This window comes from Panulirus ornatus, chromosome 8 (genome assembly GCF_036320965.1).
Source record: "Panulirus ornatus isolate Po-2019 chromosome 8, ASM3632096v1, whole genome shotgun sequence".
Taxonomy (NCBI): Eukaryota; Metazoa; Arthropoda; class Malacostraca; order Decapoda; family Palinuridae; genus Panulirus; species Panulirus ornatus.
In genome coordinates, this window is record NC_092231.1 from 30,725,009 (window position 1) to 30,750,078 (window position 25,070).

General features: G+C 41.2%; 1 protein-coding gene across 3 annotated transcripts in view; it reads left to right on the forward strand.

The window, feature by feature from the left end:
- pps (protein partner of snf) overlaps positions 1–25,070 on the forward strand; it is a 424,574-nt gene that overhangs the window by 379,011 nt on the left and 20,493 nt on the right. The window lies entirely within an intron of this gene.

The following is a 25,070-nucleotide window of genomic DNA, read 5'->3' on the forward strand; positions in this document are numbered from 1 at the left end:
TGAAAAAGAGGGCAAATGAGAGTTGGATTGAGAGAGTATCATTAAATTTTAGGGAGAATATAAAGATGTTTTGCAAGGAGGTAAATAGTGTGCGTAAGACAAGGGAACAAATGGGAACTTCAGTGAAGGGGACTAATGGGGAGGTGATAACAAGTAGTGGTGATGTGAGAAGGAGATGGAGTGAGTATTTTGAAGGTTTGTTGAATGTGTTTGATGATAGAGTGGCAGATATAGGGTGTTTTGGTCGAGGTGGTGTGCAAAGTTAGAGGGTTAGGGAAAATGATTTGGTAAACAGAGGAGAGGTAGTAAAAGCTTTGCGGAAGATGAAAGCTGGCAAGGCAGCAGGTTTGGATGGTATTGCAGTGAAATTTATTAAAAAAGGGGGTGACTGTATTGTTGAGTGGATGGTAAGGTTATTTAATGCATGTATGACTCATGGTGAGGTGCCTGAGGATTGGCGGAATGCTTGCATAGTGCCATTGTACAAAGGCAAAAGGGATAAGAGTGAGTGCTCAAATTACAGAGGTATATGTTTGTTGAGTATTCCTGGGAAATTATATGGGAGGGAATTGATTGAGAGGGTGAAGGCATGTACAGAGCATCAGATTGGGGAAGAGCAGTGTGGTTTCAGAAGTGGTAGAGGATGTGTGGATCAGGTGTTTGCTTTGAAGAATGTATATGAGAAATACTTAGAAAAGCAAATGGATTTGTATGTAGCATTTATGGGTCTGAAGAAGGCATATGATAGAGTTGATAGAGATGCTCTGTGAAAGTATTAAGAATATATGGTGTGGGAGGCAAGTTGTTAGAAGCAGTGAAAAGTTTTTATTGAGGATGTAAGGCATGTGTACGTGTAGGAAGAGAGGAAAGTGATTGGTTCTCAGTGAATGTAGGTTTGCGGCAGGGGTTTGTGATGTCTCCATGGTTGTTTAATTTGTTTATGGATGGGGTTGTTAGGGAGGTGAATGCAAGAGTTTTTGAAAGAGGTGCAAGTATGCAGTCTGTTGTGGATGAGAGAGCTTGGGAAGTGAGTCAGTTGTTGTTTGCTGATGATACAGCGCTGGTGGCTGATTCATGTGAGAAACCGCAGAAGCTGGTGACTGAGTTTGGTAAAGTGTGTGAAAGAAGAGAGTTAAGAGCAAATGTGAATAAGAGCAAGGTTATTAGGTACAGTAGGGTTGTGTGCGAGGTAGTGCTAGGAAAAGACAACAAAGGCCCCATTCGTTCAAACTCAGTCTCTAGCTGTCATGTAATAATGCACCGAAACCACAACTCCCTTTCTACATCCAGGCCCCACAGAACTTTCCATGGTTTACCCCAGACACTTCACATGCCCTGGTTTAATCCATTGACAGCACATCGACCGCGGTATACCACCTGGTTCCAGTTCACTCTATTCCTTGCACTCCTTTCACCCTCTTGCATGTTGACGGCCCCGATCACTCAAAATCTTTTTCGCTCCATCTTTCCACCTTCAATTTGGTCTCCCACTTCTCCTCATTCCCTCCACCTCTGACTCATATATCCCCTTTGTCAATCTATCCTCACTCATTCTCTCCATGTGACCAAACTATTTCAAAACACTCTCTTCTGCTCTCTCAAACACACTCTTTTTATTACCACACATCTCTCTTACCTGTTTGTCATTTACTCAATCAAACCACCTCACACCATATATTGGCCTCAAACATCTCATTTCCAGCACATCCACCTCCTCCGCACAACTCTTGCACCCCACGCCTCGCAACCATACAACATTGTTGGAACCACTATTCCTTCAAACATACCCATTTTTGCTTTCCAAGGTAATGTTCTTGACTTCCACACATTTTTCAATGCTCCCAGAACTTTCCCCCCCTCCCCCACCCTATGATTCACTTCCGGTTCCGTGGTTCCATCCAGTGCCAAATCCACTCCCAGATATCTTAAACACTTCACTTCCTCCAGTTTTTCTGCAGTTAAACTTCTCTCCCAACTGACTTCTCTCTCAACCCTATTGTGCCTAATAACCTTACTTTTATTCACATTTACTCTGAGCTTTCCTTCACACACATTACCAAGCTCAGTCACCATCTTCTGCAGTTTCTCACCCAAATCAGCCACCAGCACTGTATCATTAGTGAACAACAACTGACTCACTTCCCAAGCTCTCTCATCCACAACAGATTGCAAACTTGTCCCTCTTAACAAAACTCTTCCATTCACCTCCCTAACAACCCCATCTATAAAAGATTAAACATCCATGGAGAATCATGCATCCCTGCCACAAACCAACATTCACTAAGAACCAATTACTTTCTTCCTGCTCATACACGTGCCTTACATCCTCGATAAAAACTTTTCACTGCTTCTAACAACTTACCTTCCACACCATATATTCTTAATACCTTCCACAGAGCATCTCTAACAACTCTATCATATGCCTTATCCAGATCCATAAATGCTACCTACAAATCCATCATTCGCTTTCCTAAGTATTTCTCACATACATCTATCAAAGCAAACACCTGATCCACACATCCTCTACCACTTCTGAAACCACACTGCTCCTCTCCAATCTAATCTCTGTACATGCCTTCACCCTCTCATCAATTCCCTCCCATATAATTTCCCAGGAATACTCCACAAACGTATACTTCTGCAATTTGAGCACTCACGCTTATCCCCTTTGCCATTGTACAATGGCATTATGCACACATTTTGCCAGTCCTCAGGCACCTCACCATGAGTCATACATACATTAAGTAACTTTACCAACCAGTCAACAATATAGTCACCCCTTTTTTAGTAAATTCCACTGCAATACCATCCAAACCCGCCGCCTTGCCGGCTTTAATCTTCCACAAAGCTTTCGCTACCTCTTCTCTGTTTACCGAACCACTCTCCCTAACCCTCTCACTTTGCACACCACACCTACCAAAACACCTTTCATCTTCCACTCTATCATCAAACACATTCAACAAACCTTCAAAATACTCACTCCATCTCCTTCTCATATCACCACTATTTGTTATCACCTCCCCATTAGCCCCTTTCAGTGATGTTCCCATTTGTTCCCTTGTCTTATGCACTTTATTTACCTCCTTCCAAAACATCTTTTTGTGTTCCCTAAAATTTAATGATACTCTCCCACCCCAACTCTCATTTGCCTTCTTTTTCACTTCTTGCACCTTTCTCTTGACCTCTTTCTTATATACATCTCCTGGTCATTTGCATTATTTCACTGCAAAAATTGTCCAAATGCCTCTCTCTTCTATTTCAATTATAATCTTACTTCTTCATCCCACGACTCACTTATCTTTCTAATCAACCCACCTCCCACGCTTTTCATGCCACAAGCATCTTTTTCACAAGCCATCACTGCTTCCCTAAATACATCCCATTCCTCCCTCACTCTTCTTACGTCCTTCGTTCTCACCTTTTTCCATTCTTTACCCAGTCTCTCCTGGTACTTCCTCACACAAGTCTCCTTCCCAAGCTCACTTACTCTCACCACTCTCTTCACCCCAACATTCTCTCCTCTTTCCTGAAAACCCCTACAAAATTTCACTTTTGCCTCCTAAAGATAATGATCAGACATCCCTCCAGTTACACCTCTCAGCACATTAACATCCAAAAGTCTCTCTTTCGTGCTTCTATCAATTAACACGTAATCCAATAACGCTCTCTGGCCATCTCTCCTACTTACATACGTATACTTATGTATATCTCTCTTTTTAAGCCAGTTCTTCCCAATCACTAATCCTTTTTTAGCTCATAAATGTACATGCTCTTCACCATTTCCGTTTACAACACTGAACGCCCATGTACACCAATTTTTCCCTCAATTACCACATTATTCACCTTTGCATTGAAATCACCCATCACTATAACCTGGTTTCATGCATCAAAACTACTAGCACACTTAGCTGCTCCCAAAACACTTGCCTCTCATGATCTTCCTTCTCATGCCCAGGTGCATATGCATCAATAGTCGCCCATCTCTCTCCATCCACATTCAGTTTTACCCATATCAATCTAGTTTACTTTCTTACACTCTTTCACACTCTCCCACCAATCCTGTTTCAGGAGTAATGCTACTTCTTCCCTTGTTCTTGTCTTCTCACTAACTGCTGACTTTACTCCCAAGACATTCCCAAACCACTCTTCCCCTTTACCCTTGAGCTTTTTTTCACTCAAAGCCAAAACATCCAGGTTCCTTTCCTCAAACATACTACCCATCTCTCCTTTTTTCTCATCTTGGTTACATCCACACACATTTAGACACCCCAATCTGAGCCTTCAAGGAGGATTAGCTTTCCCCGCGTGACTCCTTCTGTTTCCCTTTTTAGAAAGTTGAAATACAAGGAGGGGATGGTTTCTAGCCCCCCACTCCCATCCCCTTTAGTTGCCTTCTATGACATGTGAGGAATGCGTTGGAAGTATTCTTTCTCCCCTATATATACTGTTTTTTATACTTTATCACTGTCTCCCGTGTTAAGCAAGGTAGTGCAAGGAAAGAGACGAAAGAATGGCCTAACCCACCCACACTCACTTATATACATTCACCCCCATATACGCACATATACATACCTATATGTTTCAACGTATATATACATATACGTACACAGACATATACTTATATACACATGTACACATTCATACTTGCTGCCCCCAACCATTCCTGTCCCCATCCTGCCACACATGAAATGGCACCCCTCTCCTCATGCACTCACGTGAAATAGCACTAGGAAAGGACAACAAAGGCCACATTTATTCACAATCAGTCCCTAGCTGTCATGTGTTATGCATGGAAACCACAGCTCCCTTTCCACATCCACGCCCCACACACCTTTCCATGGTTTGCCCCAGACGCTTCAAATACCCTGGTTCAATCCATTGACAGCATGTCGACACAGGTATACCACATCGTTCCAATTCATTCTATTCTGTGTCTGCCTTTCACATTCCTGCATGTTAAGGCCCTAATCACTCAAAATCTTTTCCTTTTTTTCACTCTATCCTTCCATCTCTAATTTGGTCTCCCCGTTCATCTTGTTCGCTATGCTTCTTACACACACAACCTCTTTGTTAGCTTTTCCTCACTCATTCTTTCCATATATCCAAACCATTTCAACAGATCTTCTGTGCTCTCAACCACATTTTTTATTTCCATGCATCTCTCATACCCTTTCATTACTTACACAATCATACCTCCTCACACCACAAATTTTCTTTAAACATTTAATTTCCAACACATCTACCTTCCAATAAAACCTTATGTATAGTCAATGTCTTGCATCGTTACAATGTTATTGGAATTACTATTCCTTCATGCATATCCCTTTTAGCCCTTCGAAATACCGTTCTCTCTTTCCACACATTCTTCAGTGCTCACTGAACCTTCACCCCCTACAACATTATGTGACTCACTTCCACTTCCTTGCTTCCATTTGCTGTCATATCCACTACAAGGTATCTAAAATTCTTTACTTCCAAATTTTCTCCTTTCACACCTAACTTGTCTTTAACCCTGATAGAACTGAATAACCTTGCTGTTATTCACATTCACTCTCAACTTTCTCCTTTCACACACTCTTCCAGACTTGGTCACCAACTTCTGCAGTTTCTCACACAAATCTGGTACCAGTGTTTGTATTATCAGCAAATAGCAACTTATTTCCCAGGCTCTTTCATCCCCACATACTGTATACTCACCCCCATCTCTATGACTTGCATTTACCTCCATACCACCCCATACATAAACAAATTGAACAAGCATGGTGATATCACACACTACTGCCATAGAGCATCCTTCTCTTGGAATTATTCACTCTCCTCTCCTCCAATTCATACACAAGCTTTACACCCTCGAAAATGTCTCTGCTTCTAGTAGCTTTCCTCCCACATCATATATTCCTGAGACCTTCAGCAAAGCATCTCTATCAACCCCCTTTCTTTAAGTACTTTTCACATATTCTTTAAAACAAACACATGATTCATATATCCCCTTCCACTAATGAAACTACATTGCTCCTCACTAGTCTGATGCTCTGTACATGCACTTACCCTCTCAATCATTACCCTCCCATACAACTTACCAGATACATTCATCGAACTTATAACTTTGTAGTTTTAACACTCACCTTTATCTCCCTTGCTTTTATAAAATGGCACTATTCGTGCAATCTGCTAATGCTCAGGCACCTCTCCATTATCCATACATATATTGAAAATCCTCACCAAACAGTCAACATCACAGTCACCCCCTTTCTTAATAAATTCTTCTGCAGTATCAACAACTCCAACTGCCTTGCTACATTTCATCTTACACAAGGCTTTCACTACCTCTTTTCTTGTCACCAAACCACTCTTCATGACTCCCTCACTTCTCATACCACCCTGACCCAAACGCCGTACATCGGCCACTCTATCATCAAACGCATTTAACTACTTCAAGATACTCACTGTATATCTTCCTAACTTTATCACTACCTGCTATCACTACCCCTTTTACCTTCTTTATCAAGGTTTCCATTTGTTCTCTTGCCTTTCACATTATTTACCTCTTTCCAAAACATCTTATTTTCCCTAAAGTTTACTGATTCTTGCTCACTCCAACTCCTATTTGCTATGTTTTTCAACCCCTGCACTGTCCTCTTGACCTCTTGCAGCTTTTTCTTATACATCCAACAATCAATTGTATTTCTTCCCATTAAGTACCACCCAAGCGCCTCTCTTTTCCCTTTCCTTCTTCATTCCACCACTCACTATCCTTTCTATTCTGGCTACCTCCCACCTTTTGCATGCCACAGGCATCTCTCGCACATGCCAAGCACTGCTTGCCTTTTGCCATTCTACACCCCAATCTCTCTTGGTATATCTTCACACAAGTCTCCTTTCCAAGCTCACTTACTCACACTTCTCTCTTTTCATTGACATTATTTCCTTAATTTTTTTTGAAAGCCTCTATAAGTCGTCACCCTTGCCTCCCTATCCCACTAGCTACCCCTCTCAGCACATTTACATCCAAGAGTCTCTCTTGTACCCATATAACAGTCAATATGTAATTCAGTAATCCCCAGAGACCATCTTTCCACCTCACATATGTTTACTTGTTTATATTCCTCTTTCTAAACCAGGTATTTCTAATCACTAGTCCTTTTTCAGCACACAACCATGCAAGCTGTTCACTATTTCCATTCATAACACACAATACCACATGCTTCCAATTATTCCCTCAAGTGCTACATTACTTACTCTTGCATTTAAATTACCTGTCACTAATACAGGTGTGTTACATCAAAACTGCTGACACACTCAATCATCTGCTCCAAAATACTTGCTCTCATGATCTTTCTTCCTGGGGTCAAGTTTACAAGCAGTGATAATCACTCATCTCACTATTCTCTCTCATTATTACCCACATCAATCTAGAATTTACTTACACTATCACAAGCTTCCACAACTGCTTCGGGAGTATTGCTACCCCTTCTTTATCTCGTCTTCTCACCAACCCCTAATGTTACTTTTCTTTTTATGTGGAAGGTTCTAGTCACAGACAAAAGTCCACACCAAGGCCAGGCCTTAATGAAAATATAGAAAGAATTGTGAAATGGAAAAAGAAAAGACGGGAAAGAATATACAAATTTTTGAGACTGAAAATCCTGTCCTTTAAAATGAGCTTGGTCATTATTAAGACATTTCCAAATCATTCTTCCCCTTTACCTTTGAGTTCTGTTTCACTCAGAGCCAGGACATCCAGGTGTCTTTCCTGAAACATACTATATATCTTTCCTCTCATGTCATCTTGGTTACATCCATACATATTTAGACAGCCATGACTGAGCCTTCAAGGAGGATGAGCACTTTCTGATTGGATACTCCACCTTTTCTTCTTTTAGATAATGAAATGCAAGAAGGGAGGGGTTGCCAGGACAATGGTCCCATGCCCTTTAGCTGCCTTTTACAACATACATGGAAATTAGGGTTAAGTCTCTCTCTCTCTCTCTCTCTCTCTCTCTCTCTCTCTCTCTCTCTCTCTCTCTCTCTCTCTCTCTCTCTCTCTCTCTCTCTCTCTCTCTCTCTCTCTCCATATATATTTCTATGAGTCCATGTGGAAAATAAAACATGATAAGTTCCCAGAGGCACACTCTTGTGATAATCTCATCATCAGGGGAGGCACGAGAGAAATAAGTCAATTGATATACAACGAAGAGACATAGCTAGGACGCCATTTGGTAAACGTGATTGTCCAAGACAGTCACATGTTTATAAAATGGCGTGTCCAAGACAATCACGTTTACCAAATGGCATCCTAGCTACGTCTCTTCGTTGTATATCAACTGACTGTTATTTCTCTCATGTTTCACCTGATGATGTGATTATTACACGAAAGTGCTATTGTGAACTTATGTTTCATTTTCCCCTTAGACTCATAGGAACACACTTGATCATGTGCAAAATTGTGATCCTTTCTAATATATATATATATATATATATATATATATATATATATATATATATATATATATATATATTATTTGCTTTGTCGCTGTCTCCCGCGTTTGCGAGGTAGCACAAGGAAACAGACTAAAGAAATGGCCCAACCCACCCCCATACACATGTATATACATATGCCCACACACGCAAATATACATACCTACACAGCTTTCCATGGTTTACCCCAGACGCTTCACATGCCCTGATTCAATCCACTGACAGCACGTCAACCCTGGTATACCACATCGATCCTATTCACTCTATTCCTTGCCCTCCTTTCACCCTCCTGCATGTTCAGGCCCCGATCACACAAAATCTTTTTCACTCTATCTTTCCACCTCCAATTTGGTCTCCCACTTCTCCTCATTCCCTCCACCTCCGACACATATATCCTCTTCGTCAATCTTTCCTCACTCATTCTCCCCATGTGCCCAAACCATTTCAAAACACCCTCTTCTGCTGTCTCAACCACCCTCTTTTTATTTCCACACATCTCTCTTACCCTTACGTTACTTCCTCGATCAAACCACCTCACACCACACATTGTCCTCAAACATCTCATTTCCAGCACATCCATCCTCCTGCGCACAACTCTATCCATAGCCCATGCCTCGCAACCATACAACATTGTTGGAACCACTATTCCTTCAAACATACCCATTTTTGCTTTCCGAGATAATGTTCTCTACTTCCACACATTCTTCAAGGCTCCCAGGATTTTCGTCCCCTCCCCCACCCTATGATCCACTTCTGCTTCCATGGCTCCATCCGCTGCCAGATCCACTCCCAGATATCTAAAACACTTTACTTCCTCCAGTTTTTCTCCATTCAAACTTACCTCCCAATTGACTTGACCCTCAACCCTACTGTACCTAATAACCTTGCTCTTATTCACATTTACTCTTAACTTTCTTCTTTCACACACTTTACCAAACTCAGTCACCAGCTTCTGCAGTTTCTCGCATGAATCAGCCACCAGCGCTGTATCATCAGCGAACAACAACTGACTCACTTCCCAAGCTCTTTCATCCCCAACAGACTTCATACTTGCCCCTCTTTCCAAAACTCTTGCATTCACCTCCCTAACAACCCCATCCATAAACAAATTAAACAACCATGGAGACATCACACACCCCTGCCGCAAACCTACATTCACTGAGAACCAATCACTTTCCTCTCTTCCTACACGTACACATGCCTTACATCCTCAATAAAAACTTTTCACTGCTTCTAACAACTTGCCTCCCACACCATATACTCTTCATACCTTCCACAGAGCATCTCTATCAACTCTATCATATTCCTTCTCCAGATCCATAAATGCTACATACAAATCCATTTGCTTTTCTAAGTATTTCTCACATACATTCTTCAAAGCAAACGCCTGATCCACACATCCTCTACCACTTCTGAAACCACACTGCTCTTCCCCAATCTGATGCTCTGTACATGCCTTCACCCTCTCAATCAATACCCTCCCATATAATTTACCAGAAATACTCAACAAACTTATACCTCTGTAATTTGAGCACTCACTCTTATCCTCTTTGCCTTTGTACACTGGCACTATGCACGCATTCCGCCAATCCTCAGGCACCTCAACATATATATATATATATATATATATATTTTATCCCTGGGGATAGGGGAGAAAGAATACTTCCCACGTATTCCCTGCATGTTGTAGAAGGCGACTAAAAGGGGAGGGAGCAGGTGGCTGGAAATCCTCCCCTCTTATTTTTTTCAATTTTCTAAAAGAAGGAATAGAGAAGGGGGCCAGGTGAGGATATTCCCTCAAAAGCCCAGTCCTCTTTTCTTAACGCTACCTCGATAATGCGGGAAATGGTGAATAGTACGAAAGAAAAGAAAGAAAGATATATATATATATATATATATATATATATATATATATATATATATATATATATATATTTTTTTTTTTTTTTTTTTTTTTTTTTTTTTTTGTCGCTGTCTCCCGCGTTTGTGAGGTAGCACAAGGAAACAGACGAAAGATATGGCCCAACCCCCCCCATACACATGTATATACATACGTCCACACACGCAAATATACATACCTACACAGCTTTCCATGGTTTACCCCAGACGCTTCACATGCCTTGATTCAATCCACTGACAGCACGTCAGCCCCGGTATACCACATCGCTCCAATTCACTCTATTCCTTGCCCTCCTTTCACCCTCCTGCATGTTCAGGCCCCGATCACACAAAATCTTTTTCACTCCATCTTTCCACCTCCAATTTGGTCTCCCTCTTCTCCTCGTTCCCTCCACCTCCGACACATATATCCTCTTGGTCAATCTTTCCTCACTCATTCCTCTCCATGTGCCCAAACCACTTCAAAACACCCTCTTCTGCTCTCTCAACCACGCTCTTTTTATTTCCACACATCTCTCTTACCCTTACGTTACTCACTCGATCAAACCACCTCACACCACACATTGTCCTCAAACATCTCATTTCCAGCACATCCATCCTCCTGCGCACAACTCTATCCATAGCCCACGCCTCGCAACCATACAACATTGTTGGAACCACTATTCCTTCAAACATACCCATTTTTGCTTTCCGAGATAATGTTCTCGACTTCCACACATTCTTCAAGGCCCCCAGAATTTTCGCCCCCTCCCCCACCCTATGATCCACTTCCGCTTCCATGGTTCCATCCGCTGCCAGATCCACTCCCAGATATCTAAAACACTTCACTTCCTCCAGTTTTTCTCCATTCAAACTCACCTCCCAATTGACTTGACCCTCAACCCTACTGTACCTAATAACCTTGCTCTTATTCACATTTACTCTTAACTTTCTTCTTCCACACACTTTACCAAACTCAGTCACCAGCTTCTGCAGTTTCATACATGAATCAACCACATGAATCAGCCACCAGCGCTGTATCGTCAGCGAACAACAACTGACTCACTTCCCAAGCTCTCTCATCCACAACAGACTGCATACTTGCCCCTCTTTCCAAAACTCTTGCATTCACATCCCTAACAACCCCATCCATAAACAAATTAAACTACCATGGAGACATCACACACCCCTGCCGCAAACCTACATTCACTGAGAACCAATCACTTTCCTCTCTTCCTACACGTACACATGCCTTACATCCTCGATAAAAACTTTTCACTGCTTCTAACAACTTGCCTCCCACACCATATATTCTTAATACCTTCCACAGAGCATCTCTATCAACTCTATCATATGCCTTCTCCAGATCCATAAATGCTACATACAAATCCATTTGTTTTTCTATGTATTTCTCGCATACATTCTTCAAAGCAAACACCTGATCCACACATCCTCTACCACTTCTGAAACCACACTGCTCTTCCCCAATCTGATGCTCTGTACATTCTTTCACCCTCTCAATCAATACCCTCCCATATAATTTCCCAGGAATACTCAACAAACTTATACCTCTGTAATTTGAGCACTCACTCTTATCCCCTTTGCCTTTGTACAATGGCACTATGCACGCATTCCGCCAATCCTCAGGCACCTCACCATGAATCATACATACGTTAAATAACCTTACCAACCAGTCAACAATACAGTCACCCCCTTTTTTAATGAATTCCACTGCAATGTCATCCAAACCTGCTGCTTTTCCGGCTTTCATCTTCCGTAAAGCTTTTACTACCTCTTCTCTCTTTACCAAATCATTTTCCCGAACCCTCTCACTTTGCACACCACCTCGACCAAGACACCCCACATCTGCCACTCTATCATCAAACACATTCAACAAACCTTCAAAATACTCACTCCATCTCCTTTCACATCACCACTACTTGTTATCACCTCCCCATTAGCCCCCTTCACTGAAGTTCCCATTTGCTCCCTTGTCTTACGCACTTTATTTACCTCCTTCCAAAACATCTTTTTATTCTCCCTGAAATTTAATGATACTCTCTCACCCCAACTCTCATTTGCCCTCTTTTTCACCTCTTGCACCTTTCTCTTGACCTGCCTCTTTCTTTTATACCTCTCCCACTCATCTGCATTTTTCCCCTGCAAAAATAGTTCAAATGCCTCTCTCTTCTCTTTCACTAATACTCTTACTTCTTCATCCCACCACTCGCTACCTTTTCTAATCAACCCACCTCCCACGCTTCTCATGCCACAAGCATCTTTTGCGCAAACCATCACTGATTCCCTAAATACATCCCATTCCTCCCCCACTCCCCTTACCTCCTTTGTTCTCACTTTTTTCCATTCTGTACTCAGTCTCTCCTGGTACTTCCTCACACAAGTCTCCTTCCCAAGCTCACTTACTCTCACCACTCTCTTCACCCCAACATTCTCTCTTCTTTTCTGAGAACCCCCACAAATCTTCACCTTTGCTTCCACAAGATAATGATCAGACATCCCTCCAGTTGCACCTCTCAGCACATTAACATCCAAAAGTCTCTTTCGTGCCCCTATCAATTAACACGTAATCCAATAATGCTCTCTGGCCATCTCTCCTACTTACATACGTATACTTATGTATATCTCGCTTTTTAAACCAGGTATTCCCAATCCCCAGTCCTTTTTCAGCACATAAATCTACAAGCTCTTCACCATTTCCATTTACAACACTGAACACTCCATGTATACCAATTATTCCCTCAACTGCCACATTACTCACCTTTGCATTCAAATCACCCATCACTATAACCTGGTCTCTGTGCATCAAAACCACTAACACACTCATTTACCTACTCCCAAAACACTTGCCTCTCATGATCTTTCTTCTCATGCCCAGGTGCATATGCACCAATAATCACCCATCTCTCTCCATCAACTTTCAGTTTTACCCATATCAATCTAGAATTTACTTTCTTACACTCTATCACATACTCCCACAACTCCTGGTTCAGGATTTGTAGAGGTTTTCAGAAAAGAAGAGAGAATGTTGGAGTGAAGAGAGTGGTGAGAGTAAGTGAGCTTGGGAAGGAGACTTGTGTGAGGAAGTACCAGGAAATATTGAGTACAGAATGGAAAAAGGTGAGAGCAAAGGACATAGGGAGAGTGGGATAGGAATGGGATGTATTTAGGGAAGCAATGATGGCTTGCACAAAAGATGCTTGTGGCATGAGAATTGTGGGAGGTGGGCAGATTAGAAAGGGTAGTGAGTGGTGTGATGAAGAAGTAAGATTATTAGTGAAAGAGAAGAGAGAGGCATTTGGACGATTTTTGCAGGAAAATAGTGCAAATGAGTGGGAGATGTATATAAGAAAGAGGCAGGAGGTCAAGAGAAAGGTGCAAGAGGTGAAAAAGAGGGCAAATGAGAGTTGGGGTGAGAGAGTATCATTAGATTTTAGGGAGAATAAAAAGTTGTTTTGGAAGGAGGTAAATAAAGTGTGTAAGATAAGAGAACAAATGGGAACATCGGTGAAGGGGGCAAAGAGTTAAGTAATAACAAGTAGTGGTGATGTGAGAAGGAGATAGAGTGAGTATTTTGAAGTTTTGTTGAATGTGTTTGATGATAGAGTGGCGGATATAGGGTGTTTTGGTCGAGGTGATGTGCAAAGTGAGAGGGTTAGGGTGAATGATTTGTTAAACAGAGAAGAGGCATTGAAAGTTTTGCGGAAGATGAAAGCCGGCAAGACAGTGGGTTTGGATGGCATTGCAGTGGAATTTATTAAAAAAGGGGGTGACTGTATTGTTTACTGGTTGGTAAGGATATTTGATGTATGTATGGCTCATGTTGAAGTACCTGAGGATTGGCGGAATGCATGCATAGTACCATGGTACAAAGGCAAAGGGGATAAAGGTGAGTGCTCAAATTTCAGAGGTATAAGTTTGTTGAGTATTCCTGGGAAATTATATGGGAGGGTATTGATTGAGAGGGTGAAGGCATGTACAGAGCATCAGATTGGGGAAGAGCATTGTGGTTTCAGAAGTGGTAGACAATGTGTGGATCAGGTGTTTGCTTTGAAGAATGTTTGTGAGAAATACTTGGAAAAACAAATGGATTTGTATGTAGCATTTATGGATCTGGAGAAGGCATATGATAGAGTTGATAGAGATGCTCTTTGGAAGGTATTAAGAGCATGTTGTGTGGGAGGCAAGTTGCTAGAAGCAGTGAAAAGTTTTTATCGAGGATGTAAGGCATATGTACGAGTAGGAAGAGAGGAGAATGATTGGTTCTCAGCGAATGTCGGTTTGTGGCAGGGATGGTTTTCATTTTTTTATGGATGGGGTTGTTAGTGAGGTAAATGCAAACATTTTGAAGAGTGGGGCAAGTATGCAGTCTGTTGTGGATGAGAGTGCTTGGGAAGTGAGTTAGTTGTTGTTCGCTGATGATACAGCTCTCGTGGCTGATTCAGGTGAGAAACTATAGAAGCTGGTGACTGAGTTTGGTAAAGTGTGTGAAAGAAGAAAGCTGAGAGTAAATGTGAATAAGAGCAAGGTTATTAGGTACAGTAGGGTTGAGGGACAAGTCAACTGGGAGGTACGTTTGAATGGAGAAATATTGGAGGAAGTGAAGTGTTTTAGATATCTGTGAGTGGATCTGGCAGCGGATGGAACCATGGAAACTGAAGAGAGTCACAGGGTGGAGGAGGGGTGACAGTTCTAGGAGCATTGAAGAATGTGTGGAAGGCATGAACATTATCTCAGAAAGCAAAAATGGGTATGTTTGTTTTAAGGAATAGCGGTTCCAACAATGTTGTATGGATATGAGGCATGGGCTATAGATAAGGGTTGTGCGGAGGAGGGTGGATGTGTTGGAAATGAGATATGTGAGGACAATATGTGTTGTGAGATGGTTTGAACGAGTAAGTAATGAAAGGGTAAGAGAGATGTTTGGTAATAAAAAGAGTGTGGTTGAGAGAGCAGAAGGTGTATTGAAATGGTTTGTTCACATGAAGAGAATGAGTGAGGAAAGATTGACAAAGAGGATATATGTGTCATAGGTGGAGGGAATGAGGAGAAGTGGGAGACCAAATTGGAGGTGGAAAGATGGAGTGAAAAAGATTTTGAGTGATCAGGACCTGAACATGCAGGATGATGAAAGGTGTGCAAGGAATAGAGTGAATTGGAATGATGTGGTATATCGGGGTCGAAGTGCCGTCAGTAGATTGAACCAGGGCATGTGAAGCATCTGGGGTAAACCGTGGAAAGTTTTGTGGGGCCTTGATGTGGAAAGGGAGCTGTGGTTCACATTCAGCTAGAGACCGAATGTGAACGAATGTTGCCTTTGTTGTCTATACGTAGTGCTACCTCGCGCACATGCAGGGGGGAGGTAGCTGTCATTTTATGTGTGGCGGGGTGGCGACAGGAATGAATAAGGGCAGACAGTATGAATTATATACATGTGTATATAAGGTGAAAAAAAGGGCAAATGACAGTTGGGGTGAGAGAGTATCATTAAATTTTAGGGAGAATAAAAAGATGTTCTGGAAGGAGGTAAATAAAGTGCGTAAGACAAGGGAGCAAATGGGAACTTCAGTGAAGGGCGCAAATGGGGAGGTGATAACAAGTAGTGGTGATGTGAGAAGGAGATGGAGTGAGTATTTTGAAGGTTTGTTGAATGTGTATGATGATAGAGTGGCAGATATGGGTGTTTTGGTCGAGGTGGTGTGCAAAGTGAGAGGGTTAGGGAAAATGATTTGGTAAACAGAGAAGAGGTAGTGAAAGCTTTGCGGAAGATGAAAGCCGGCAAGGCAGCAGGTTTGGATGGTATTGCATTGGAATTTATTAAAAAAGGGGGTGACTGTATTGTTGACTGGTTGGTAAGGTTATTTAATGTATGACTCATGGTGAGGTGCCTGAGGATTGGCGGAATGCTTGCATAGTGCCATTGTACAAAGGCAAAGGGGATAAGAGTGAGTGCTCAAATTACAGAGGTATAAGTTTGTTGAGTATTCCTGGTAAATTATATGGGAGGGTATTGATTGAGAGGGTGAAAGCATGTACAGAGCATCAGATTGGGGAAGAGCAGTGTGGTTTCAGAAGTGGTAGAGGATGTGTGGATCAGGTGTTTGCTTTGAAGAATATGTGAGAAATACTTAGAAAAGCAAATGGATTTGTATGTAGCATTTATGGATCTGGAGAAGGCATATGATAGAGTTGATAGAGATGCTCTGTGGAAGGTATTAAGAATATATGGTGTGGGAGGAAAGTTGTTAGAAGCAGTGAAAAGTTTTTATCGAGGATGTAAGGCATGTGTACGTGTAGGAAGAGAGGAAAGTGATTGGTTCTCAGTGAATGTAGGTTTGCGGCAGGGGTGTGTGATGTCTCCATGGTTGTTTAATTTGTTTATGGATGGGGTTGTTAGGGAGGTAAATGCAAGAGTTTTGGAAAGAGGGGCAAGTATGAAGTCTGTTGGGGATGAGAGAGCTTGGGAAGTGAGTCAGTTGTTGTTCGCTGATGATACAGCGCTGGTGGCTGATTCATGTGAGAAACTGCAGAAGCTGGTGACTGAGTTTGGTAAAGTGTGTGGAAGAAGAAAGTTAAGAGTAAATGTGAATAAGAGCAAGGTTATTAGGTACAGTAGGGTTGAGGGTCAAGTCAATTGGGAGGTGAGTTTGAATGGAGAAAAACTGGAGGAAGTGAAGTGTTTTAGATATCTGGGAGTGGATCTGGCAGCAGATGGAACCATGGAAGCGGAAGTGGATCATAGGGTGGGGGAGGGGGCGAAAATTCTGGGGGCCTTGAAAATGTGTGGAAGTCGAGAACATTATCTCGGAAAGCAAAAATGGGTATGTTTGAAGGAATAGTGGTTCCAACAATGTTGTATGGTTGCGAGGCGTGGGCTATGGATAGAGTTGTGCGCAGGAGGATGGATGTGCTGGAAATGAGATGTTTGAGGACAATGTGTGGTGTGAGGTGGTTTGATCGAGTGAGTAACGTAAGGGTAAGAGAGATGTGTGGAAATAAAAAGAGCGTGGTTGAGAGAGCAGAAGAGGGTGTTTTGAAGTGGTTTGGGCACATGGAGAGAATGAGTGAGGAAAGATTGACCAAGAGGATATATGTGTCGGAGGTGGAGGGAACGAGGAGAAGAGGGAGACCAAATTGGAGGTGGAAAGATGGAGTGAAAAAGATTTTGAGTGATCGGGGCCTGAACATGCAGGAGGGTGAAAGGAGGGCAAGGAATAGAGTGAATTGGAGCGATGTGGTATACCGGGGTTGACGTGCTGTCAGTGGATTGAATCAAGGCATGTGAAGCGTTTGGGGTAAACCATGGAAAGCTGTGTAGGTATGTATATTTGCGTGTGTGGACGTATGTATATACATGTGTATGGGGGTGGGTTGGGCCATTTCTTTCGTCTGTTTCCTTGCGCTACCTCGCAAACGCGGGAGACAGCGACAAAGTATAGTAAAAAAAAAATATAGTATATATGTATAGGTATGTATATGTGCATGTGTGGACGTGTATGTATATACATGTGTATGTGGGTGGGTTGGACCATTCTTTTGTCTGTTTCCTTGCGCTACCTGGCTGACGTAGGAGACAGCGACAGAGTATGATAATGTAATGATATATATTTTTATTATACTTTGTCACTGTCTCTTGCATTAGCGAGGTAGCGCAAGGAAACAGACCACAACCACATACACATGTACACATGTGTATACATAAACGCCCACTCACACATATACATACCTATACATTTCAACGTATACTTACATATACATACACAGACATATACATATATACACATGTACATATTCACACTCAGGTGTTTGCTTTGAAAAATGTATGTGAGAAATACTTAGAAAAAATTGGATTTGTATGTAGCATTTATGGATCTGGAGAAGGCATATGATAGAGTTGATAGAGATGCTCTGTGGAAGGTATTAAGAATATATGGTGTGGGAGGCAAGTTATTGGAAGCAGTGAAAAGTTTTTATCGAGGATGTGAGGCATGTGTACGAGTAGGAAGAGAGGAAAGTGATTGGTTCTCAGTGAATGTTGGTTTGCAGCAGAGGTGCGTGATGTCTCCATGGTTGTTTTAATTTGTTTATGGATTGGGTTGTTAGGGAGGTGAATGCAAGAGTTTTGAAAAGAGGTGCAAGTATGCAGTCTGTTGTGGATGAGAGAGCTTGGGAAGTGAGTCAGTTGTTTTTCGCTGATAATACAGCGCTGCTGAAGCTGGTGAGTGAGTTTGGTAAAGTGTGTGAAAGAAGAAAGCTGAGAGTAAATGTGAATAAGAGCAAGGTTATTAAGTACAATAGGGTTGAGGGACAAGTCAATTGGGAGGAAAGTTTGAAGGGAGAGAAACTGGAGGAAGTGAAGTGTTTTAGATATCTGAGAGTGGATTTGGCAGTGGATGGAACCATGGAAGCGGAAGTGAATCATAGGGTGGGGGAGAGGGCGAAAGTTCTGGGAGCATTGGAAAATGTATGGAAGGCGACATTATCCTGGAAAGCAAAAATGGGTATGTTTGAAGGAATATTGGTTCCAACAATGTTATATGGTTGCTAGGTTTAGGCTATAGAGTTATGCGGAGGAGATGTTTGAGGACAATATGTGGTGTGAGGTGGTTTGATTGAGTAAGTAATAATAGAGTAAGAGAGATGTGTGGTAATAAAAAGAGCGTGGTTGAGAGAGCAGAAGAGGGTGTTTTGAAATGGTTTGGTCACATGGAGAGAATGAGTGAGGAAAGATTGACCAAGAGGATATATGTGTCAGAGGTGGAGGGAACGAGGAGAAGTGGGAGACCAAATTGGAGGTGGAAAGATGGAGTGAAAAATATTCTGAGTGAACAGGGCCTGAACATGCAGGAGGGTGAAAGGAGTGCAAGGAATAGAGTGAATTGGAATGATGTGGTATACTAGTGTCAACGTGCTGTCAATGGATTGAACCAGGACATGTGAAGCATCTGGGGTAAACCATGGAAAGTTTTGTGGTGCCTGGATGTGGAAAGGGAGGTTTGGTTTGGGTGCATTATACATGACAGCTAGAGACTGAGTGTGGACGAATTGGGCCTTTGTTGTCTTTTCCTAGCACTACCTTGCACATGTATGGGGGGAGGAGGTTGCCATTTCATGTGTGGCGGGATGGCGACAGGAGTGAATAAAGGCAGCAAATGTGAATTATGTACATGTATATATATGTATATGTCTGTGTGTGTATATATATATGTATATGTTGAGATGTATAGGTATGTATATGTGCTTGTGTGGACGTTTATGTTTATGCATGTGTATGTGGGTGGGTTGGGCCATTCTTTCTTGTGTTTCCTTGCGCTATCTCGCTAACACGGGAGACAGTGACAAAGTATGATAAAACAAAAGTAAATATATATATATATATTCCTATGAGTCCACGGGGAAAATGAAACACGAAAAGTTCCCAAGTGCACTTTCGTGTAATAATCACATCATCAGGGGAGACACAAGAGAGGAATATAACAGTCAGTTGATATACATCGAAGAGACGAAGTTGATATACATCGAAGAGACGAAGCTAGGACGCCATTTGGTAAACGTGATTATCCAAAACATACAATGAGCGTTCATAAACTTATCATTTTACAAATCTTATCAACAATAAAGTTATCTAATTTGTACAGACCATCACTAATATTAAGATTATAATTCTTTGTGTATTTAATGATAGAAGATTCAATGATATTTCTCTTGGTAATAGAGTTAGAGTTAACAACTGAAATGGCATTACTCCAGTCAATACAATGATCATAGTTTTTAACATGATTAAACAAGGCATTTGATTCTTGTCCCGTTCTTATACTATGTTTATGTTGCTTAAGTCTAACAGAAAGATCCTTACCAGTCTGACCAACATAATATTTCTCACAGTTTCCACAAGGAACTTTATAGATGCAACCAAGAGAATTTTCTGGTGAATTCCTGATTAAGATATTCTTTATAGTATTATTGTTGCTAAAGGCAACATTTACATTAGATTAAAGGATTTAAGCAACATGGGAAGCAAAGTGAAATTATTATTAAAAGGGAGAACTAAAAGATTCTTGGTGTCAATGGGAGGTTTGGGCTCAACTCTATAAAATTATTTCTTTGCTAACTTAAGGGATTTATCAATGAAAGATCTAGGGTACTTTAACTTAGATCCAATGGAATATATCTTCTCAAACTCATCATCAATAAACTCTGGACTGCAAATACGTAATGCCCTTAGGAACATAGATTGAAATGATGATGATTTAACTCTGTCATGTTGAGATGAGTGATAATGGATATATGAGCATACATTGGTGGGTTTTCTGTATATGCTAAACTTAAACTTGTTTCCTTGTCTATGGATCATGCAATCTAAAAATGGTAACATACCATTATTTTCATTTTCTACAGTAAATTTGATGGAATGTACTAAATTGTTAAGTAAGGGGAGAAATATTTGTAAATTTTCATTTGTTGGCCAAACACAAAGAACATCATCTACATACCTAAACCAAATTGCATTAGAAGGTAAGATATCCTTTAGTAATTTTGTTTCAAAAAATTGCATATAAAGATTACTTAGTACAGGTGAAAGAGGGTTACCCATTGCCATTCCAAATTTTTGAGCATAATAATCTCCATTAAATCGAAATACACAGTCTTTTATACACAATTTTATCAGTTCAATGAAATTAGACTTTGAAACAGGTAATTGAATATCATCCAAGACATCAAATAAATATTCTAAAAGGTCATCAACTGGAACTTTAGTGAAAAGTGAGGAAACATCAAAGCTAACTAGTTTGAAATCAAAATTAATATTAATTTTGTTTAGCATGTTGACTAAAGCTACATTGTTCATGAACAACTTTCATGAACAATGTAGATTTAGTCAACAAGCTAAACAATATCAATATTAATTTTGATTTCAAACTAGTTAGCTTTTCACTCATCTTTCCACCTCCAATTTGGTCTCCCACTTCTCCTCGTTCCCTCCACCTCCGACACATATATCCTCTTGGTCAATCTTTCCTCACTCATTCTCCATGTGCCCAAACCATTTCAAAACACCCTCTTCTGCTCTCTCAACCATGCTCTTTTTATTTCCACACATCTCTCTTACCCTTACATTACTTACTCGATCAAACCACCTCACACCACACATTGTCCTCAAACATCTCATTTCCAGCACATTCACCCTCCTGCGCACAACTCTATCCATAGCCCACGCCTCGCAACCATACAACATTGTTGGAACCACTATTCCTTCAAACATACCCATTTTTGCTTTCCGAGATAATGTTCTCGACTTCCACACATTCTTCAAGGCTCCCAGGATTTTCGCCCCCTCCCCCACCCTATGATTCACTTCCGCTTCCATGGTTCCATCCGCTGCCAGATCCACTCCCAGATATCTAAAACACTTTACTTCCTCCAGTTTTTCTCCATTCAAACTTACCTCCCAATTGACTTGACCCTCAACCCTACTGTACCTAATAACCTTGCTCTTATTCACATTTACTCTTAACTTTCTTTTTTCACACACTTTACCAAACTCAGTCACCAGCTTCTGCAGTTTCTCACATGAATCAGCCACCAGCGCTGTATCATCAGCGAACAACAACTAACTCACTTCCCAAGCTCTCTCATCCACAACAGACTTCATACTTGCCCCTCTTTCCAAAACTCTTGCATTCACCTCCCTAACAACCCCATCTATAAACAAATTAAACAACCATGGAGACATCACACACCCCTGCCGCAAACCTACATTCACTGAGAACCAATCACTTTCCTCTCTAACTACACGTACACATGCCTTACATCCTTGATAAAAACTTTTCACTGCTTCTAACAACTTGCCTCCCACACCATATATTCTTAATACCTTCCACAGAGCATCTCTATCAACTCTATCATATGCCTTCTCCAGATCCATAAGTGCTACATACAAATCCATTTGCTTTTCTAAGTATTTCTCACATACATTCTTCAAAGCAAACACCTGATCCACACATCCTCTACCACTTCTGAAACCACACTGCTCCTTCCCAATCTGATGCTCTGTACATGCCTTCACCCTTTCAATCAATACCCTCCCATATAATTTCCCAGGAATACTCAACAAACTTATACCTCTGTAATTTGAGCACTTACTTTTATCCATAACCCTTGCCTTTGTACAGTGGCACTATGCAAGCATTCCTCCAATCCTCAGGCACCTCACCATGAGTCATACATACGTTAGATAACCTTACCAACCAGTCAACAATACAGTCACCCCTTTTTTAATAAATTCCATTGCAGTACCATCCAAGCCCGCTGCCTTGCCGAATTTCATCTTCCGCAAAGCTTTTACTACCTCTTTTCTGTTTACCAAATCATTTTCCCTAACCCTCTCACTTTGCACACCACGTCGACCAAAACACCCTATATCTGCCACTCTATCATTAAACACATTCAACAAACCTTTAGAATACTCACTCCATCTTCTCACATCACCACTACTTGTTATCACTTCCCCATTAGCCCCCTTCACTGAAGTTCCCATTTGTTCCCTTATCTTAAGCACTTTATTTACCTCCTTCCAATATATCTTTTCATTTTCCCTGAAATTCACCTTTTGCACCTTTCTCTTGACCTCTGTCTCTTTCTTTTATACATCTCCCACTCATTTGCATTATTTCCCTGCAAAAATCGTCCAAATGCCTCTCTCTTCTCTTTCGCTGCTAATCTTACTTCTTCATCCCACCACTCACTACCCTTTCTAATCTGCCCACCTCCCACGCTTCTCATGCCACAAGCATCTTTTGCGCAAGCCATCACTGCTTCCCTAAATACATCCCATTCCTCCCCCACTCCCCTTACATCCTTTGTTCTCACCTTTTTCCTTTCTCTACTCAATCCCTCCTGGTACTTCCTCACACAAGTCTCCTTCCCAAGCTCACTTTTCTCGCCACTCTCTTCACCCCAACATTCTCTCTTTTTTTCTGAAAACCTCTACAAATCTTCACCTTTGCCTCCACAAGATAATGATTAGACATCCCTCCAGTTGCACCTATCAGCAAATTAACATCCAAAAGTATCTCTCACACGCCTATCAACACATAATCCAATAACGCTCTCTGGCCATCTCTCCTACTTACATCCGTATACTTATGTATATCTCTCTTTTTAAACCAGGTATTCCCAATCACCAGTCCTTTTTCAGCATATAAATCTACAAGCTCTTCACTATTTCCATTTACAACACTGAACACCCCATGTACACCAATTATTCCCTCAACTGCCACATTACTCACCTTTGCATTCAGATCACCCTTCACTATAACCTGGTCTCATGCATCAAAACTACTAATACACTCACTCAACTGGTCCCAAAACACTTGCCTCTCATGATCTTTCTTCTCATGCCCAGGTGCATATGCACCAATAATCACCCATCTCTCTCCATCAACTTTCAGTTTTACCCATATCAATCTAGAGTTTACTTTCTTACACTCTATTACATACTCCCACCACTCCTATTTCAGGAGTAGTGCTACTCCTTCCCTTGCTCTTGTCCTCTCACTAACCCCTGACTTTACTCCCAAGACATTCCCAAACCACTCTTCCCCTTTACCCTTGAGCTTTGTTTCACTCAGAGCCAAAACATCCAGGTTCCTTTCCTCAAACACCTACCTATCTCTCCTTTTTTCTCATCTTGGTTACATCCACACACATTTAGACACCCCAGTGTGAGCCTTTGAGGAGGATGAGCACTCCCTGCATGACTCCTTCTTCTGTTTCCCCTTTTAGAAAGTTCAAATACAAGGATGGGAGGGTTTCCAGCCCACCGCTCCCATCCCCTTTAGTCGCCTTCTATGACATGTGAGGAATTATTATACGAAGTATATTCTGGCGAAGTGTTCCGTAGGGAATACAGCTTTTTGTTTTAAAGAATATAACAATTATGACAAAATATGTGGTTGATTTACAAATATTTATGTAATAAAATGAAAATAAAATGATACATCATCTCGAGCACCTCAATGAAAAAAGTATAAAGGATGGAGTTACAATTGACAATACTAAGGTATAGGGAAATACAGTACTGTAAAACAGAAAACTAGTTGAGCCATTAGATTCCTAATCCAAATTGATACAATGATAATCTAGTAATAGAGTATGTAGAGATAGGCTGATGTGAGACTGACAGCTTCATAGTCTGTGGTCCTTAGACAGTAAGAAGTACAGTGCAGTATCTGCTTATGGTGAGTGTAGGATAAGTTTTCTTTCTATTACAGTATTGTGCTGTATGATATTGATATTCTGTTTTGTTATTGATTCAGTGCAGTAAGTAAATACCTGGAACAATGCATGTCTCAGTTGTAGTCACTTTCAGTATAGCATTTAAAGATTTTTCTCCTGGTTAAAGTCATAGGTAATGGATGTACCAGCACCATATTCAGCACCCTCCCCTCTTTTTTTTTTTTTATAATAAAGCGCATTTCTCAAGCTTGTATTTAATTGCAAATCTTGAGAACAGTAAGTGTAACATACTTACATTTGGCATGATTGAACTTGTCTTCAGGGAGAGACCTATTCTGAGAATCCGTTGTGAGGTCTCAATATGTCATAATTTGTCTGGATGAGGAAGGATACAGTCAAGTTAAAGACTTAAGCTCTGATTTTGACCCTGCAAATATACCATGCTGAATTGATGCTGT